The sequence below is a fragment of the Artemia sp. Qi Xiang Cuo genome, chromosome 18 (assembly GCF_049724085.1).
Source record: "Artemia sp. Qi Xiang Cuo chromosome 18, ASM4972408v1, whole genome shotgun sequence".
NCBI lineage: Eukaryota > Metazoa > Arthropoda > Branchiopoda > Anostraca > Artemiidae > Artemia > Artemia sp. Qi Xiang Cuo.
In genome coordinates, this window is record NC_142811.1 from 17,737,034 (window position 1) to 17,757,529 (window position 20,496).

At 37.4% G+C, this 20,496-nt stretch overlaps 1 long non-coding RNA gene across 1 annotated transcript in view; it reads right to left on the minus strand.

Annotated features, from left to right (window-relative positions):
- Positions 1–15,527, minus strand: part of LOC148941269 (uncharacterized) — a 64,153-nt gene extending 48,626 nt beyond the window's left edge. The window contains exon 1 of the long non-coding RNA XR_016143239.1: positions 15,477–15,527. This is a non-coding gene — a long non-coding RNA (uncharacterized LOC148941269). The remainder of the gene's footprint in view (positions 1–15,476) is intronic.
- Between the last annotated feature and the right edge of the window lie 4,969 nt (positions 15,528–20,496).

The window sequence follows — 20,496 nt, forward strand, 5'->3', positions numbered from 1 at the left end:
AACAAAAACTCTAAGCTAAGACTCTAAGCTAAAAAACTCTAAACTCTTAAATAAAACTAAACTAAACTATAACTCTAAGCTAAGTTTATAAGATAAAACTCTAAAGTATAAATATTAACTAAAGCTAAACTAAACTAGAACTTCAACAAAAACTCTAAGCTATGACTCTAATCTAAAAACTCTAAACTCTCAACTAAAACTAAAATAAATTAGAACTCTAACAAAAACTCTAAGCTAAGACTCTAAGCTAAAACTCTAAACTCTTAACTAAAACTAAACTAAACTAGAACTGTAACTAAAACTCTAAGCTAAGACTCTAAGGTAAAACACAAAACTCTTAACTAAAACTAAACTAAACTAGAACTCTAACTGAAACTCAAAGGTAAAACATCAAACTCTTAACAAAAATTAAACTAAACTAGAACTCTATCAAAAAAACTCTAAGTTAAGACTCTAAGCTAAAACTCGAAACTCTAAACTAAAACTTAGCCAAACTAAAACTTTAAGTAAAACTCTAAGGTATGACTATAAGGTAAAACTCTAAATTCTCAACTGTAACTAAACTAAACTTCAACTCTAACTAAAACTCTAAGCTAAGACTCTAAGGTAAAACTCTAAACTCTTAACTAAAACTAAACTAAACTAGAACTCTAACAAAAACTCTAAATTCTTAACTGTAACTAAACTAAACTAAACTAGAACTCTAAATAAAACTATAATCTAAGACTCTAAGCCAAAAACTCTAAACTCTTAACTAAAACTAAACTAAACTAGAACTCTAACAAAAACTCTAAGCTAAGACTCCAAAATAAAAACTCTAAACTTTTAACTAAAACTAAACCAAACTAAAACTCTAAGCTAAAAGGATGGGTACTTCAATTTGTAAAATGGGTTTAGGACGGCCATTAAGAAAGGAACTTGTTCTGAAATGCATTTGAAAAGTATCGCCTGGTGTTGGGGCATTCAAAAAGCTGTAAAGTAAAGTTGTGGATAAAAAAGATGGGTTCTTCAATTTGTAAAATGGGTTTAGGAAGTACATTAAAAAAAGAACTTGTTCTCAAATGCCTTTGAAAAGTATTGCTTGGTGTTGGATATTAAAAAAGATGTAAAGTAAAGTTTTGGGTGAAAATGATGGGAACTTCAACTTGTAAAATGGGTTTAGGATTGACATTATGAAAAGAACTTGTTCTGAAATGCCTTTTGAAAAGTATTGCTTGGTGTTGGGCATTCAAAAAGCTGTAAAGTAAAGTTGTGGGTGAAAAGGATGGGAACTTCAAATTGTAAAATGGGTTTAGGATGGACATTAAGAAAAGAACTTGTTGTGAAATTCCCTTTGAAAATTTTTGCGTTTTTGTAGCGCATTCAAAAAGCTGTATAGTAAAGTTGTGGGTGAAAAGGATGGGTACTTCAACTTGTAAAATGGGTTTAGGATGTACATTAAGAAAAGAACTTGGTCTGAAATACCCTTTGAAAATTATTGATTGATGTTGGAGCATTCAAAAAGCTGTAAAGTAAAGTTGTGGGTGTAACGGATGGGTACTTCAACTTGTAAAATGGGTTTAGGAGGAACATTAAGAAAAGAACTTGTTCTGAAATACCTTTGAAAAGTATTGCTTGGTGTTGGAGCATTCAAAAAAGCAGTATAGTAAAGTTGTGGGTGAAAAGGATGGGTACTTCAATTTGTAAAATGGGTTTAGGACGGTCACTAAGAAAAGAACTTGTTCTGAAATGCCTTTGAAAAGTATTGCTTGGTGTTGGAACATTCAAAAAGCTGTAAAGTAAAGTTGTGGGTGTAAAGGATTGGTACTTCAATTTGTAAAACGGGTTTAGGAGGGACATTAAGAAAAGAACTTGTTCTGAAATGCTCTTGAAAAGTATTGCTTGGTGTTGGCGCATTCAAAAAGCTGTAAAGTAAAGTTGTGTGTGAAAAGGATGGGTACTTCAATTTGTAAAATGGGTTTAGGATGGACATTATGAAAATAACTTGTTCTGAAATACCTTTTGAAAAGTATTGCCCGGTGTTGGGGCACTCAAAAAGCTGTAAAGTAAAGTTGTGGGTGAAAAGGATGGGAACTCCAACTTGTAAAATGGGTTTAGGATGGACATTAAGAAAATAACTTGTTCTGAAAATATATAATAAAGCCTTAAAAAATTATTAACAAAATGGGGTGGGGACTCTTTGGGAGCCCGGGGGATCTTTGGGGGTCTGGGGGGCCCTTGAGGGCCGGGTGGTCCTTTGGGAGCCCGATGGACCTTTGGGGACCGGGGGCTTCCTTCGGGGTTGGGGTAGGGGGATCGGAGCCCTTTGGGGTTGGGGTAGAGGACCTCACAACACTGTTCAAATACAACTTGTGTATTATAACGACCACAGAGTTTCACCCTCAAATCCTCTTTTAAAATCATCTTTTAAAATGTCACTAACTGTTTCGCCGAAATAATTCCCTAAAATGTCTAAAACGGTTTCGCCCAAATAATCCTTAAACGTAATTTCAGCGTGTTCCTTTTGTTTTTGGCATCCCTGCGCTGTCACATTTCAAATTACTAAGAAACCCTTTCCCGTGTTAATCTATTTATCTCTAAGATGTTTCTTGGAGAATTGTTTCCATGGTGAAGTTGTATTAATATCTTTTGGAGTTCGACCAGTAGAATTGTTTCCGGGGGCGAAGTTTTATTAAGGACTTGGGTCTATTCCTGGAGAATTGTTTCTGGGCAAAGGTTTTTTAATGTCTGACAGATGATGTCATGGTTGATTGATTTTGTCAAGAAAGTGGAATTAATTTGTTGTTTCTAAGTGATTATACTGTTTGCTAATCCCTGGACGGCATAACATTCGCCCCGAGCATGCACTTGGCCAAAACAACAACAACAACAGCAAATAAATCGACCTTTGGAAATTTAGGTCATTGACCCACTTTGATTAACCACGTGTTCTCCCTAGGGACTCTATGCCCATATATGGTGTCCCGTCACGATTCAGTAAGGCCTTTCTACTGAAGTTTAGGCTATCTTATTATATACATTTCTTGATTGTAATAAACGGGTGACTAAGGACAGCACAAATTATAAAACAAACACTAGGTTCCATTGCAACTAAACCACCGTGTAACTGAACCACAGTGCAGCTGAACCACCCTGCAATTGAAACACCATGCAACTGAACCCCCGTGAAACTGAACCTCCGTGGAACTGGACCCTCGTGCAACTGAACCCCATTTAACTGAGCCATCGTGCAACTGAACTCCAGTGCAACTCGACCCCATTTAACTAAACCACTGTGTAACTGAACCTTTGTGCAACTGAGCCCCCGTGCAACTGAACCATGATGCAACTGGACCACCGTGCAACTGGACCATCGTATGACTGAACCCTTGTGCAACTCAGCCACCGTACTTACATCGAGTAAAACACAAGTTAGAATCATTACACGTTCATACTTGTTGGAATGGTTTGCTTTTAAAGTCGTGATATAAATGACTGTTAAGACGTTTAATAAAAAAGCTCTGTTTTGTTGTCACAAAAGCAAAGAAAATCGGACGTCATACGAACTCTTAAAGCCGGATTTATTTATCCTTTTTAATGTATGTTAATGGGGCTCTCCTTCACCCTGTCACCATCTACGGGTCTTTGCGTTTACCCCCCTCCCCTCTCCCATGGAAAAATCCCCCCTGAAAGTACCCCCCCCGTGGAAATTATGATTTTCAAATTTGAATATTTTATTTCAGTTCTGTTATTTTTTTTTTTTAAATTGAGAAGTGCTAAGGAAAGTGGAAAAGAGGAATTTATGTGTAAGTCTTGCCCCCACCTCCCTGTAACAATATTCTTCTAATGGAAAATCCTTCAGAAACTCTCCCCCCCCCCGTTTCAGAAAACTCCCACGCGAAAAATGTCCGTATGATTGTTTTGTAGCTAAGGAGGGAGGGAGATATCTCAAAGGGTTCATGCCAAAACATCTCAGCTCTCAGTGAGCTTTAGGACAAATACAGAATTAGCTCTAAAGGACAGACGAGAGGAGAATGGAGGTAGAAATTGTTTTATAATCCCCAGACAGTTCTAGTCTTTTTTTTATAAATCGAAAGTGATTGGATACCAACCAACCGCAAGGGGTATTTTTCGGGGGGAGATTTTTCACGGGGAGGTATTTTTTAGGGGGGGATTTTCCATGAGGCGGTATTTCCCTGAGGTGTTTTCCACAGGAGGTGTTTTTTCCAGGGGGGGGGCTGGTTGTCCTCCAATCACTTTTGACTTTAAAAAGAGCCCTAAAGCTTTTAATTTCCAATCGAATAATAAAACATAGTTAATGAACGTGATTAACAAAACCCCCAGAGTCCTCGGGACAAGGGCTGTGGGTTATTGCAAGTTACCCATTGCTAAAGTTTAAGATTTTTATAGAAGGGATGGTCGTACAAACTTTGGAGAAGGGTCATTCGATTGGAAATGGATATTTCAAGTTCAATTTTGAACAATCAAAGGTAATCAGAGGACAATCAGCATCTCCCTCTTAACAGCCATCCCCCCCCCCCCCAAATGCATCCGATCAAAACTAAAAAAATGACTTTTTTTCAAAATAGCCTAAAGGTCAAATAGCCATGCCTCTGGGGTTAACAATCCCACCAGCAGCTCCTGGAGCAAAGGCTGTAAGTTAATCTAGTTACTCAATGTTAAAACATAAGGTTTTTATGGAAAATATTTTTGAATGAACTTGGGGGGCGGGGTTTTCCATTGGAAATCAAAAGCTCCGGTTCTTTTTTTAAGAGTTAAAAGTGATCGAAGGACTTCAACCCCACCCTTTTTTCTACAAATATATCCTATCGATAGTTTTGAGATGTCCATTTTATTTAAAACCGTTCAACGGTTAAATAACTTTTACTAAATAAACAAAAAAAACTGAACTTAATAAACTGAACTAGTTAAATAAACTGAACTAAATAAACAACTATGCCTCCAGGGTTCACGACCTCTTGCTCCTGGTGCAAGGGCTGTAAGTTATGCAAGTTGCCTATTGTTGACATACAAGGTGTTTTTTTAATCAAGAAAATAGGGCAAGTTTCATCATATAAATAGAAAAAGCATAGAGCATTAAGGTCAAACCATAGGGAAATGTCAAGAAGAATACCAAACACAATCAAAAAACCTTTTTTTCCTTTATTGGTTGTGAAAACGAAATACAAGCAATTTCTACAATGGCTGATGGTATCAGCCGTCACATCGTTCGGAGGATGTTTAGGAGCATCAAACAGTTCGTGGTAACGAACTGTATGTAAGGAGCGACCCGGCTCAATAGTAACCGAAACTCTAAAAAACGGAATTTTGATACCAATAGATCAGAGGCAACGCTATACCATTCTCATAGTAAAGGCCATACGGCTCCAATGTTTTATTATTTATTATTATTTTTTCCCAGAAGCACTTCGTATGGAAGGGGTCATCGTATAAAATTCGGAGGGGGCTAATTCGATTAGAAATCGAGAGTTCTAGTGCCCTTTTTAAGGGTCAAAAGTGATTGGAAGGCAACTAACACCCCTTCCACGCCCACCATTTCCCCAAACACATCCAATCAAAATTTTAAGATAACCATTTTGTTCTACGTAGTTGATTTCCCGTAAGAAATTACGTTTTTGAGGAGGACACTCCCCCCACAGCCCTCAGGTCAAGGGTTGTAATTTATGCCCTGGGGGCGTTTAAGCTTTTTATAGAAAGCTTTGTTGTATAAACTTAAAAAGGGCTCATTAGATTGGAAATTCAAAGGGCTACTGCCCTTTTTAATAGTCAAAAGTTATTGGAGGGCAACTACCCCCCTCTCACGCCCACCTTTTCCCAAAACACATCCAATCAAAATTTTGAGATGTCCATTTTGTTCACTGTAGTTGAAAGTTCTGGAAATTAGGTCTTTGAGGATGACAGCCCCCGTCCCACAGCCTTCAGGGCAGGGGTTGTAAGTTATGCCCTGGGGGCATATAATGTTTTTATAGAAGGCGTTGTCATAGAAACTTCAAAAAGGGCTCATTTGATTGGAAATTTAAAGGGTTAGGGCCTTTTTTAATATTCCAAAGAGATTGAAGGGCAGCTAGCCTCCCTTCCACGCCCACCATTTCCCCAAACACATCCAATAGAAATTTTGAGATATCCATTTTGTTCAACGTAGTTGAAAGTTCTGGAAGTTATATCTCTGAGCAGGACACTCCCCCCACAGTCTTCAGGGCAAGGGTTATAAGTTATTCCGTGGGGGCATATATATTTTTTATGGAAGGAATAATCGTATAAACTTCATAGAGGGCTCATTTGATTGGAAATTGAAAGTTCTAGTTCACTTTCAAGTGTCAAATGATATCGGAGGGTAACCAGTCCCCCCCCACGCCGTTTTTTCCCAAATGCATCTGATAATAATTTTGAGATAGCCATTTTGTTAAAACTAGTTCAAAGATCATATAACAAAACTCCAGTGTTGACACAACCCCCCAGGGCCCGGGGCCAGGCATTGTAAGTTAAGCCCTGGGGGCATATATAGTTCTTATAGAAGCGATGCTCATATAAACTTTTTATAGGGCTCATTTGATTGAAAATTGAAATTTCTAGTTCACTTTTTAAGAGTCAAAAGAGATTGGAGCCGTCCAAAGGGCGTGGGGGGGGCAAACCCCCCCACGCCCCTTTTTACCAAAATGTATCCGATAAAAATTTTGAGACAACAATTTAGTTCAAAATAGTTCAAAATTCAGAAAACAAAAACACAGGTGTCAACACAGCCCCCTAGGGCCCGGAGGCAGGCGTTGTAAGTTATGCCCTGGGCATATATGGTTCTTACGAAAGGGAGGCTCGTACAAACTTCAGGGGGGCTCATTTGAATGGAAATTGAAAGTTCGAGTTCACTTTTTAATAGTCAAAAGAGATCCGAGAGCAACTAGCCCCCCCACACCTTCTTTTTCCAAAACCATCTGATGAAAACTTTGGGATAGACATTTTGTTAAAAGTAGTTCAGAGGTTGGATAAGATAATTTCGGAGACCACACTGCCTTTCCATGACGATAAATAGAAGTTCAACTTCTATAGAAGTTAAAGAAGTAAAACTTTTACTACTGATGACGGTCACTGCATATGTGACTGAAATATCTGGTATTCTTGAGAATTTCTATCACTGTTATCATCATCACTGTCTATTAAAAGGATTTTATCCCTATTTGAACTTTTATTCATAGGTCGTATAAGAAAAACTTCCGTGTCTTTACAACCCCCCCGGGCACGGGGGAAGGCGTTCTAAGTTATCCCTAAAGGCATGTATGGTTCTTACGAAAGGGATGCTCGTATAAACTCCATAGAGGGCTCATTTGATTGGAAATTGAAAGTTTTAGTACAACTTTTAAAAGTCAAGAGGTTTAAGGGCAACTAGCCCCCCACGCCCTTTTTTCCCCAAACCCATCTGCTACAAATTTTGAGATAGCCAGTTTTTTGAAAATTGTTCAAAAATTAGATAATAAAAACTTCGGTGTCAACACAACCCCCTTGGCCGGGGGTTAGGCATTGTAAGTGTTGTCCTGGGGGCGTACATGGTTCTTATGAAAGGGATGCTCGTATTAACTTCAGAGAGGGCTCATTTGATTTGAAATTGAAAGTTCTAGTTCAATTTTTAGGAATAAAAAAATATCCAAGGGCAACTAGCCCCTCCCCCCCACACACACTTTTTTCCCCAAGCCCATCCGATAAAATTTTTAAAATAGACATTTCATTAAAAATAGTTCAAAGGTCAGATAAGAAAAACTCCTGTGTCGACGCAACCTCCCAGGGCACGCAGGCAGGCATTTAAGTAATGCTCTGGGGGCATATATAGTTCTTATGGAAGGGATGCTCGTATAAACTTCGGAGAGGGCTCATTTGATTGGAAATTAAAAGTTCTTATTCACTTTTAAGAGTCAAAAGAAATTGGATGGCAACTATCCCCCCCCCATCCACGCCCTAAATGCATCAGATAAAAATTTTGAGATATATATTTTGTTAAAAATAGTTGAAAGTTCGGATATCAAAAACTCCTGTGTCGACACAGCTCCCTAGGGCCCGGGGGTAGGCGTTGTAAGTTATGCCCTGGGGTCATTTATGATTGTTATGGACGGGATGCTCGTATAAACTTCATAGAGGGCTCATTTGATCGGAAATTGAAAGATGTAATTTACTTTTTAGGAGTCAAAAGCGATCGGAGGGTAGCTATCCTCCCCCCACACTTGATTTATTTTTTTTCCCAGAGGCACTTCATATAGAAGGTTGTGGAATAAACTTCATATAGGGGTTGTGGAATAAACTTCAAAGGGGGCTCATTCGATAGGAAATCGAGAGCTCTAGTGCCCTATTTTAGAGTCAAAAGTGATCAGAGGGCAACTATCCCCCTCCCCCCCCCCCTTAAACCCTTTTTCTCAAAATACATCTGATAAAAAAAATTTGAGGTAGCCATTTTGTTAAAAATAGTTCAAAGATCATATAATAAAAACTCCTATAGGTATGGCCATTTCGTTAAAAATAGTTAAAAGGTCAGATAAGAAAAACTCCTGTGTTGACAGCAACCCCCCAGGGCCCTGGAGCAAGTGTTGTAATTATTACTCTGAGGTCTTAAATGGTTCTTATGGAATGTATGCTCGTATTGAATTCGGAGGGAGATCATTTAGTTGGAAATTGAAACTTCTAGTTCACTTTTAAAGAGTCAAAAGATATCGGAGGGCAACTAGCCCCCCTCCCTCCATGCTTTTTTTTCCTCAAATCCATCCGATAAAACTTTGAGATAGCCATTTTTTTTAAAATAGTTCAAAGATCATATAGTTAAAACTCTGAGATTAACATAACCTTCTAGGGCTCGTAGACAGGCGTTGCAGAAATTGCTCTGGGGGCACCTGTAGTTCTTAGGGAAGGTATGCTCTTATAAATTTTAGAAAGGAGCCATTTAATTGAAAATTGAAAGTTCTCGTTCACATTTTAAGAGTCAAAAGAGATCGGAGGGCAACTAGCCCCCCTCTCCACACCCTATTTTCCTCAAATCCATCCGATAAGAAGTTTGAGAAAGCCATTTTTTTTCAAAATGGTTCAAAGATCATATAACGAAAACTCCAGGGTCGACACAATCCTTCAGGGCCCGGGGTAGGTTTTGTAAGTTATGCCTGAGGCATATACAGCTGTTGTGGAAGGGATCCTCGTATAAACTTCAGAGAGGGCTCATTTCAAGGCCGTATCCAGGGGGGTTACCCGGTTTGAACCCCCCCCCCCGAAATTTTTGACCGAGTCGAAAATAAGTCGACAATTAGTAAAACCTAGGTAAAAATCAGTAAAATTAGTCAAAAACTGAGTCAAAAGTTAGTATCCCCCTCCCCCCCCCGAAAAAAAATCCTGGATCCGCCCTTGGCTCATTTAATTGGAAATTGAAAGTTTTAGTTCAGTTTTTAAGAGTGAAAAGAGATCAGACGGCAACTATCCCCCCACGCCCCTCTTCCCCCGACTGCATCCGATAAAAATTTTTAGATAGCTATTTTGTTAAAAATAGTTCAAAGGTCAGATAAAAATCTCCAGTCTGGACACAACCACGAAGAACCCTGGGGCAGGCGTTGCAAGTTATGCCCTTGGTGCATATGTGGTTCTTATGGAAGGGATGTTCGTGTAAGCCTGAGAGAGGGCTGATTTGAATGTAAATTAAAAATTATAGTTCAATTTTTAAGAGTCAAAAGAGATTGGAGGGCCCCTAGCCCCCCACGCCCTTTTCTCCAAACCCAACCAATACAAATTTTGAGATAGGTACTTTTTTAAAATTGCTCAGAGGTCAAATAACTAAAACTTCGGTGTCGACACAGCCCACCCAGACCCGGGGGGGGGCAGGCATTTTAAGCTATGTCCTGGGGCCGTATACGGTTCTTATGAAAGGGATACTCGTATAAACTTCAGAGAGGGATCAATTGAATGGAGATTAAAAGTTCTAGTTCATTTTCCCATAGTAAGAAATGATCGGAGTTTATCTAGCCTCAATCACACACCACACCGTGGGGTTAATAGAAATGATAAGCCCATCCAATAAAGATTTGAGGTTACTTTTTCGAGGAAAATATTTAAAACATCAGATATTAAAACTCCAGGGTCGATACAACCCCCCAGTGTCAGGGACTGGCGTTCTAAGTAATACTCTGGGGGTATATATGATTCTTATAGAAGGGATGCTCGTATAAACTTCAGAGAGGGCACATTTGATTGAAAATTGAAAGTTCTAGTTCAATTTTAAAGATTCAAAAGAGACCGCAGGGCAATTAGCCCCCCCCACACCCTTTTTTCCCCAAACCCATCCGATAAAAATTTTGAGATATGCATTTTGTTAAAAATACTTCAAACATTAGATAATAAAAACTCCGAGGTTGACACATAGCCGATTTTTCACTTTGAGGTGGTTACTTTGATACCAGTTTTGATAATTTGATGAATCTTTGATCTTTTTTTTAAAGTTATCTTTAGAATTAAGGAATTTTTAAATGAAATTTTTTTCAATTAAAAACGAACAAAAACTAATTTAAAAAAACTCCGAAAAATATGCTTTTCAAATGAAAGTAAAGGCCATTTTAAACTTAAGCTCAGCAGATACAAATAACTGTTAAAATTTAAATTTAAAACGGCCAGAAATTACTATGAAAGAATAAATGAAACCCAAAACGAACAGAAATCAAATAAACAATCATAGGAAAAAACATACAACAAGTAATAATAAAAATGAATAAATAGATCTTAAAGCGAGTATTGCTTAAATTGAATATGAAAATCAAGCTTAAAACGAAAAAAAAATATTTTATTATTGAAGTATAAATGAGACTTAAAACGAACAGAAATTAAATAAACAATCAATGCAAACAAACATGCGATACTAATGTAAATGAATAAACAAATCTTAAAACGAGTGAAACCTAAATTGAATATGCAATTCAAGCTTGAGACAAACGAAAACCACTAAAAGCAAGAGTTTGGGTATTGCCTCCTTCTCTCACTGTAAAAGTCTAAAACCTACTGCGTCATTGGCGCTTTATTGAAAACTACAGGCCTCTTCAACAGTCTTGGAAAGTATAAACAACATCAAATTGAATATTTGATGTGTAATGATATTAATTATTGAAAGATTCATCAGTTCAAGAATTTATTTCACAGTAATTTTATTTTTATTTTCAATGCTGCAAGAACTGGAAAAAATTTTTTTTTAATATAATTCGTTTTCAGTGAAGCGCCAATGACGCATTAGACTTTTGGTTGTTAAAGTTAAGGAAGGGGGCAGTATCCAAACTCTTGTTTGTAGTGAAACTATATTCATTTTGAACAAGTTTAGAAAGAACTAATAAATTAAACTGAATATTTGATGTATAATGATATTAATTTCTGAAAGCTCATCTGTTCAAAATTTTACTTTAATTTTAATGTTTATTTTCAATATTAAGTACAAAAGAAAATATTTGTAATATAATTAGTTTTCAGTATAGCGCCAGTGACGCAGTAGGTTTTAGACTTTTACAGTGAGGGAAGGAGGCAAAACCCAAACTCTTGTTTGTAGTGTTTTTTGTTCGTTTCAAGCTTGATTTGCATATTCAATTTAAATTTCACTCGTTTTAAGATTCATTTATTCATTTATATTAACATATATTGTATTTTTTGTTTGCATTGATTTTTCGGAAAGTTTTTTTTTAATTAGTACGTCAAAGGAATCAGACTTTTATGCTGATTTCAAATATATAAGTTTCATCAAGTTTAGTCCTACCCATGAAAAGCTACGCGCAAGGGAAAATTTGCCTGATTTTCGAAGAGGGGGAAAGACTCCCTAAATGTCGAGGGTAATGTGGGAGGATCTTTCCATGGAGGAGGTTTTCATGGGGGAAGGGACATTGCTATGAAGGAGGCGCCGGATTTCCCAGCATGATTAAAAAAAAAAGATCAGAAATTAAATGAAAAGAAACAAGTTTTTCTACTGAAAGTAAGGAGCAATATCAAAACTTAGAACAAACAGAAATTATTACATATATGATTGGGTTCGTCCTCTAGTCAATACCTCACTCTTTACGATAAAGTTTTTTTTAGTACTTTCATAAGAGCTATTTATAGAATAAATAGCTCATTAACGGCCTTTGTGATTAAGAGGTCATTTTTAAGGAATTGGAACAAAATTCGAATTTTAGCGTAAAGAGCGAAGTATTGACTAGGAGGCGAACCCTTGATATACGTATTAAAAATATATGAATATACAAGTTCGTTACGTAAGTTAATTCGTAAGTTAAGTATATTTATTACTAGTAAAAACGTTCGTAAACAAAACTAAACAACTTTCGAGAAAGCCATTTAACCAAAAAAAAGTAAAATTAATATGCAAATTTCATTTTAATTATTCAAGTACAGTAAGCCAAAATCAAAACTTGCATTAATTCAAAAACGTTCAGAAATTAAATAAAGAACAAGTTTTTTTTAACTGAAAGCAAGGAGCAACATTAAAACTTAAAATGAACAGAAATTATTCCGTATATGAAAGGGACTGTCCCCTTTTCAACGCCTAGCTCTTTACTCTAAAGTTTGAGTCTTTCTCACAACTCTATTTTGAAAACAATAAAATACTTTAGCGTAAAGAGCGAAGCGTTGAGGAGGGGACAGTCCCTTTCATATACGGAATAATTTCTGTTTATTTTAAGTTTTAACGTCTCTCCTTACTTTCAGTTAAAAAAAACATTTTTTTTTTAAATTTAATCTTCAACTAAACCAAGAGGTAGGCTACTTTGTGTATCCAGTTTTACAAAACGACGTGCCAGCAATGTGTCGAGAACACAGACGTATTAGTAAGTAGATACCAGACCACATGGGATTTTGCGAGTTCCTTGCGCTTTTTCTTGTTTGCCTCCAGTACACGCGTTAATGACCGAGAGTTACAATGAAAAACAGGTTTCCGCTGACTTCTGAGGTGTTGTTCACTCCGTGATAAAGATTTAAACTTTAGTTTTTTGGGGTTGAAGGGGCAAGAAAAGGTATCTAGGCTAGGTTAGATTAAGTATTTAATATATGCTATGCTTTACCCCCACCCTCACCCCTAATGTGCAAATATATAGGCCAAATTTGTTTATGACCTTATATTTTCATCCTATTTTGCTTTATTTCACTAGCATTAACAAAACTTCACTCTTGGCGTACTTACTAGATTCTTAACAAGTACCAAAACTACCCCTAAAATACAAGGGCCGTTTAATTAGAATAATAACCCTTTTCAAAAGTTGTAAAAAGGCAAAATTCAGCATGAAGAAAGAGGTATTGAGGCAGGAGCAACCCCCTTTATGTAAGTAATGATTTCTGTTCGTTTTAAGTTTTGATGTGGCTTCTTAATTTCAGTTGAAAAAGCTTGATTTTTTAAAATTTAATTATATACCAAAGATACTTAATGACAAGGTCAATGTTTAGCAATAGAAGTGATTTATCAAAAAAAAAACATGCAGACTATCCCCTTCTTCTGTGAATGAAGGTTTACCGTTCTCCTAAAATATCTTTGTTAAAGTCTGTGTATTTCCTTTAGTCTATAAATATGACTACTACAGCCAATTTGAACCAATGGGCATTTCAAAGAAGATTATCACCACGGCCCCCACCATGTCTACGAACCCGGTTGTTTTGGCCACCAAAGACTGTTTCTCGATGCGCTCATGCCGCTCAGATTTAGCAAGCGGTTTCATACGAGAGGCTGAGATCTGGTATCAATTTAAAATTATAAATCTGTGGTATTATTACCAGAGGGTATGAAGTTTAAACTTTCAGGACATGTACAAGGAATGTTGAAAAAAGGCTGAAGTGTAACCAGTCCCCCTCCCATATCCTTCTTAGTTGCAATCTCCTCAAAGACATCTGATCAAAATTCGTTATCTAGATTCACAAAGGTCAAATATTTTCAACACATGTTTATTAATTAACGTCCAAAAAGGTCTGATTCATCTGAAAAATAGAAATGCATCAGCTTTAATGGTTTGTGACATTGGATCTTTTTTTTTCCCAAAAATAAACAAAACTTTTCTTATGAATAATCCTGTCAGGCCTTTATATCATAACTTTAAGAAGCAAACAATTCCAACAAGGTTGAACATGTAAAAATTCTAATTTGTGTTTTACCCAATGATATTGCCTCATATTTTTAGAATACTTAAAAACTGAGCTCAGTGGTTCAGTTCCACGGTGGTTCAGTTACACGAAGGTTCAGTTATATGGTGGTTCAGTTGCACAGGGGTTCAGCTACACGGGGGTTCAGTTAAATGGGGTTGGGTTGCACGGGGGTTTAATAGCACGAGTGTTTAGTTAAATGGGGTTCAGTTGCACAGGGGCTCGTTTATACAGGGACTCAGTTGCTTGTGGTTCAGTTACACAGTGATTCAGTTACACGCACACCCAAACACTATTATACAAGGCTTGGCCGTGTATCAGTAAAAACACTTGGTTGTGGCCATGGCAACCAAGGTTCGAATCTTGGGTAAGAAAATTTTTTTTTGCGCATTGTCTATCCATTTCTAATGACGAATTCCCCTAAAATATTAAGTCCAAGAAACAGAACTTATGAAAGTTTACTTTCTGATGAGAAGTTCTCATGCGTTGAAAAACGTATCCGTTAGTTTGAAACTTCTAGGAACCATACAACACTAATTATATTTGTTAGAAATCGTCTATTAATATATGGCAAAGGTATGAATGTGTTAGGGATGATAAAAATAGCAGGGCAAACTGGAAACAAAAAGGAAAAATTACAAAGACCTGCAAAAATGGATTGAGAAGGATGATGCACGGTTTCTTTGCCGGGTTTTTAATAAAAGGCACATTGAAGGAAAGACCCATACTCTTCGACAAAACAAATTTCATATCAAGAATTTCCATACACAGCAGAAATGACCGACCTATCAAAGATGTGCTCAAATAACATTCAATTTAAGAAGAGTTTAATGTTCCAGAAGATAGTCAAGAATGCCAAGCTGAAGCTCAAATAATGACATTTTAGAACAGTGGAGAACACTTAAAATTTACTTTTACGGAGAATTGAAACTCAGGCCAGAAAGCTTTAGTCCCCTTATCTTCGTAAATGGTTTTTACTGTGTCCCGGTGACTTATAAACTACAGATTTTAAAGCAGAGCTGCCAAAAAAGTATCCCAGCCACAGTAGCGGATCCAGGGGGCAGGGGGGCCACGACCCACCAAGATTTTCCCTATCACCCTAATTCCTTGTTTTTTCACTATTTTTTTTTAAATATATTTGTCAACATGGTCAATTATTGGCGCCCTTGTCACATCCCCCCTAGAGTTTGCACTAGATCAGCCCTTGTCCTGCCATTATGAATACAGTGGTTTGCACAATATGTTCTTGGGGAGATGAGTAAATGCACAGGTAATATAAGAAGAATAACTTGCATACCGTTTGCAAAGCAAGGTTTAAACGACACAATTACTTATTTAAATATGTAAATGTTAAAATTTGGCTTTACCTTGAACAGAAAATGCTGATGTAATCAAAATAAGGGCAAAGCAACACAAACTATTCATCCTAGCTGAAGTCAAAGACTAAAGTGAAAAAGTTCGAAGCACCCGATCCTATAAGTACTATTCCTTCCACCCCCAAACTACATTAGCTTTAGCGTGATTTAAGTTCATCGCCGCTAAGAGGTCGTATATTGCACTAAGAAAAGTCTATTAGACAGGGTCTTAGCATACAGGCGTTTTGCGGAAACGACACTGACATGCTAATCGGAAATAATCACGTAAAGGGTGATTGTTTTATGTTTATTGAGCTATTAGGGTGTGTAATTCTGCACTTATGACGGACTGATATTACATGGTGTGGAATTGAGATGTTGACTAATTTTTTTTTTTTTTTTTGCTACGCCATCGAATGGTTAAAGCTTGTGAAGAAATGTTTCAAAATAGTAGTTATGCAAGAGTAGTGCTGCATACAGCGAAGATGGTAGGGAGAAGAACCCCCACCCACCCCCAGATTTCTTGATTATTTCAAAGTTTTGTGATAACATGGAGCCCCCCCCCCCCCCACCAAAAAAACAAGTTCATATTTATCTCATATATGTCTTTTCTTCTTTTTTTTTAGCATTCGCATGTTTCCGAACGTTAATTTTTGGGAGTTTCGGGAGAAATCAATTTGCTCTCAGAGAAATACCAAACAATTCGTAGTCATGATCCAACTTACTTGAATTTGAATCTGAACCGTAGTTAAGTAAGTCGAACACGTAACCTTGATAAATCGAACAGTAGCGTAGTGGAATAGTAGCTTTAATTAATATTAATTAATATCAATTAATTAATATCATCTTAGTAAAGGGATTTGTTTTCATGGTTCACCAAATGATATAAAATATAATAAAAAATAATGTAATAACATTCTTGTCGTGATTTAAACCATAGCTTAAGGTTGATTAGATAAAAACGCAATCGTGGTTAAACCCAAATTAATCGGCTAATAATTACCCTGGTACTAGTTTACAATGTGTATTTTTATCCCTTAGCCCGCCCCCCCCCCAAAAAAACAATGCTTTTTAGTATCTGCCTAAAAACCTTTAAAACTTGCATAAAAAATCGTTAACTAAAAATGACATAAGGCAAAAGCCTTATAAGATACAGCACAGTAACTATTCAAAATTTGTTATCAAGTTATGCAGATGTCCTTCATTTTGAAAAACTTAATAGATTAAAAGTACTTTCAGCCTATATCATTTTAGAAATATTGCGTCCACTTTCAGAACCCTTCTCTCAAACAGCCCCCTACAGACAAACAGATTTGTTGTGTTCTGAGAGCTACGACCAGATACTCATCTGCTTGCAGGATGAGGTCCTTAAATGCCCGTAGCCAACCCTATCAAAATGGCATTCTATGTTTTTCTGAGCTTGACAAAATACAGTAGATTAGTATGAGGTTTAAAATTTTACCGATCTCCATCATCAATATTGTTGGTGGTGACTTTTACTTTCTCCCCAATCAAAAATGAATTTTGAAAAATGGCCACGTCTTAGTTGGAAGGAGCATCTCAACCCAGTGATTCCAAACTCTTCGGCATTTCCTTGATATCAAATTTGTTTCTCCAGCATCCTTAAAATTAACGTTCGGAAATTAACGAACGCAAAAACGAAACACAATTCAGTAATTGTCGTTATAATTCCACAAACTTTCGTTCGTTCGGCAAGACTTCAGAAAACCATTTCTGTTCCGTGGAATATTCGAAGAAACCCCGAAACGCACTAGTTTAAGCTCAACTGCAAATACAAATTGCCATTCATCAATTGTTAAAATACCAAGGACATTAAAAATAAAATCTGATTTTTAGATTGGTTAACTGGAAACTTGCACAACGAAATACATCTTTGAAAAAAACAACCTGGGAACTCATTTTTCAATGTAAAAGACCTTCACATGCAGTTATATAGTTTTAGGCTGAGTGGCCGCTAAGTTTGAAAATCAGGAACATGTGTGAAAAATCTGCGGAAAATAAGCGGAAAAATATCATCATAAAGGTCAACAAACTATAACTTTTCTGATTGCTAGAAGAAGATAAACACTGCCATGAATCCAAGCTATGTAGTAATATGGACATTATTAAAATTATTCAAGGTAAAAAAAAAAAAAAATAAAATTATCATTAAGCGACTTACCTACAAAAACATGTTGTTAGAACCAGATTCCAGATTCCTTTAAGGTTGACGTTAATGTTTTCACAAGTGACTACGTTGCCGTCATAGCGCACGGAAATCTTCGTATTCCTCTCCTTATAAAGTAAGAGCGACAAATCGAGCAATACAAAAGAGAAGAAACGCACTTGCTTCTCAGCAATGGAGAGTTTTTCTGCTTGAAGGGCTCGAGAAAGCTCCAGAGAAGTACCAACAGGCCATAGTCGACAGTATCGCAAGTAATATCCCATCGAAGCGGATCCTGGTGTCCAGCAAGGACAAGCCTTGGTACAACATCCACAGCAAAAAGACTATCTGAGCAAAGGAAAAGGAGCACAAGCGACGGATGCTCTCAAAGAGTGAAAAAGACAGACTTGATTTCATAAAAGGCCGTAAAGAGGCAATTCGCACGATTCGGCAATCATGGGTTCAGCACAAAGAGAAATTTACTACCAAGCTCCAAAGTGCTGCTGTTAAGAGTTGATGGAAAAATGTCAAAACGGATCTACCATCATCTAAAGAAACTGTAATTTCTTCCCTAAAAATTAACCTCGTTCAAGATCCACAGGCAAAGATCAAAGCTCTTGCTATGGTGTTTGCCAAATTCTCAAATCTCGAAGACGATGGTAAAAAAGTTTCCCATTTCCCTGTATAAATCAATACTGTCCTTGATCGTGTGTTATTTCACTCCTAAAGTGCTTCGCATTCTGCAGCGTCTTGATGCGACCAAATCCACGAATCCTGACGATGTACCTGATTTTGTCTTGAAGTCCTGCAGTGCCAAATTAGCTGGACCTTTGTCATCACTTTTCCGGCAGCTTTTTCCTCTAGAACCTTTCGATACACATGGAAACCAGCCATTATCATTGTTATACCTAAGCCAAATGGCAATTCAATGAGCGTGGGCTCATGTATGCCTATTTGCCTCCTTTCCTGCATTGAGAAAGTTTACGAAAGTGTTTCTAATCATACAGTTTGTCAGAACCTGGACGTCAAATGACGTTTTAGGCGACCACTAATATGGATTCCACTGGAAGCGTTTAACGCTTGACTAATCAATGGCTCAACACCAGGACTGGACCGAACTTTTAGCAAAAGGATATGATACCAGTTCATCGTCTTTCAACGTTGCTAAAGCTATCTAGAGAGTGTGTCATCGTGGCCTACTAAAGAAACTTTACGCGTATGGTATTAGAGCAAGCTTGTTAAGGGTCATTGAGAGCTTTCTTTCTGATCGTTCACTGCGGATTTTTCTTGACGGGTTCAATTCCCTCTAATATTCAATATAGGCAGACGTACCAAAGGGCAGTGTATTAGGACCTACGCTTTTTACTCTTTACACAATGACATGGGAGACAACCTTGCCAGCTCTCTGCGTCACTTTGCCAATGGCGCGACAAAATATGTACCCATCCCAAAAGATTAAGATCAAATCCCTCCTTGCCCCTACAAACTGATCCTTTGGAAATGTAAAAACAGTCCAATGCCTAGATGGTCAGTGCATAAAAAACACAAGGAGCTGGTGATCTCCCGATCAAAAGTGCCCCCAACATACTCCCCAACTTCACCTTCATGAACGTAACAAAACGTAACGTAAACAAATAAAGTTGAAGAGCTTCGTCTCCTTGGAATCCCCTTGTCTTAAGATCTCTCTTGGAAAATCCACCTCGACTGGTGAGCTTTCGCTGCAAAAACCTATGACCGTTCAACCTGATCATCCTGCTTTAGAAGTCTTGCATTAGATCTATTGCCGAGTAAGGGTGCTTTCTGCATGCTTGTGCTCCGAAAACGTAGCTGGCAAGACTCCAAAAGATCCAGAATCGGACTAATAGGGAGGAACAGTCGTTCCCCATGACTGTCTCCAGTCAGTTAGTGAAAGCTTTGATGTAGCGTCGATGGCTATTTAATATAAGTACATAAATTCACTTCCTTCTCTGGAGCTCTGTCGTACCCCCCCCCCCTTATTCAACCGACAAAACAGACACGGAGGCACACAGCTTGGTCCGCTTATGTTGAGATTGGTACACCAAGAACATAATATTTGAAGAACAGTTTCATTCGACGTTCCACTTCGATTTAGATTAATCTTCCTGTGGATATTATCCCTAAAAACTTCTCTGTTGACTCTTTTAAAAGAAGGCTTAAACGTTATCTAAAAACTCAACAAGAGACTAGCAGAAAAACGGATATTTAATTACACCTGGCGCTACGAATTTACGAATGAAAACAAAGGACATGCATTGAAATTTTCAAATTAACGCTCTAAGCAGTTCCTGGGATATTGCAGATATGCCCTTTAAACAAGCTACATGTACATACATAGTGTGTTTGCTTTTCTTCAGCATTCCCTCAATATTCTCTGAAAGTTTCACCTTAATACTCTTAACTTTAGTGGTAGCAATAGTAGTAATAGCACTGGTAGTAGTAGATGTGGAATTAGTAGTATGCATATAGTACATTTTGGTTAGTTCAACATCTCCCTCAACATGCCCTGAAAATTTCAACTTGAAACCCTAAGCCGTTCTTGAGATACCGCTGGTATGCCCAATCAAAAACCTGAATGCACAAAGTGTGTTTTGATTTAGTTCAACATCCCCCCAACATTCACCAAAAGTTCTATCTTAAAAACGATAGCCTTACCAGAAGCAGTCGATGTAGCAGTATAAAAAAGTGCGTTAGGGTCAGTTCAACATCCGCCTCAACACGCCCTTGAAGTTTCAACTTAAAACCCTACACTGCTCCTGAGATACTGCTGATATGCCCTTTTGACGACTGTATGCATATGCTGTGTTTTGATTTAGTTCAATATCTTAACTCTGAACTCCGAGCCTAACT